Source organism: Gossypium arboreum, chromosome 6, assembly GCF_025698485.1.
Source record: "Gossypium arboreum isolate Shixiya-1 chromosome 6, ASM2569848v2, whole genome shotgun sequence".
In the NCBI taxonomy this organism is placed as follows: domain Eukaryota; kingdom Viridiplantae; phylum Streptophyta; class Magnoliopsida; order Malvales; family Malvaceae; genus Gossypium; species Gossypium arboreum.
This window is the reverse complement of record NC_069075.1, coordinates 72,545,963-72,547,223: the sequence shown is the minus strand read 5'-3', so window position 1 is coordinate 72,547,223 and position 1,261 is coordinate 72,545,963.

Genomic DNA, 1,261 nt, shown 5'->3' with positions numbered 1-1,261 from the left:
GGGATAAGCTTTACGCTAAGTAAGCTTGCATGAAAAATAATAAGCAATGTATTAAAATGCTATTTTTCAATTTCTTTCTATTTATTGAAAGTCTAGTTAAGCTATTTTCTAGAGTCACAGTCACTAAATTATTTATATCTAGAGCTATGGGACTCCAAATTACGAACCTCTAATTTTCCTTGAAACTAATCTCACATATCTTCTTACCATAAAATTTTTAGAATTTTTAGTCTAGCCAATAAGAATAGTTTATTATTCAAAGTCTCCCCTATTTCGCTATTTGACAGCTTTGACCTTTCTTCACTAAAATTTATTTATCTCATAGTACAGCACTCAGATGATGCTCCTGTATATTTCCTATAAAAAAAAGACTCATTAAGGATTTTAAGAATGTAATTCATAACCCATGATATTTTAATAAAATTTTTAATGATTTTCCAAAGGTAAGAGAGGGGAGATCGAAATCACTTTGACCTTGTCTCACAAAAATTCAAATATCTCATAATAAGAAATTCTTTGACTTACACCGTTTCCTCTATATAAAACTAGACCCAATAAGATTTAATTTTATATCTTATTCAGTCTCTAATTTGATTTCCACAATTTTTGGTGGATTTTCAAAGTAGGACTACTGCGGCTGTCCAAACTATTTTAGTACAATATAATGATACCATCACAAGATTTTCATGAAATTACTCTCATAAGTATCACTCATTCATTTTTATTCTTATCACAAGTCCATGGGTTTCGAGTACTTACCTATGCTATCACTTAGCACAACACTCGTCCAAACATGACAATTCATATGTATCATAATAGTATCATATAACATAAATGAGTTTATCATGGCAAGAACCCTTTTATTTCATTTCTCATATTAATCTCGTTGAATTTCTCAGAATCTTGATGGATATCCCATTCACCATCAATTCGTACAAGTGATCATTTCAAGTACACACTCCAGTGAACCTCACTCTTACGGCGGGATTACCAGCCCAGGCTAAATCCCTTGTAACGACATATATTCTAATGAGCTCGGATCTGAATTACCAGCCCAAGCTAAATTCAGATCCTAATCGGATTACCTGTCTGAGCTAAATCCATTTCAACACACATATTCTTCGGGAGGCTAGATAACTTTACAAGTTCATGTCTGTCAATTTGTATTTTCCCTTTCTAAGGAACACACTCCCATGAACCTCCTTTCTTACAGTGAGATTACCAGTCTAGGCTAAATCCCCTGTAACATAAACTCATAGGC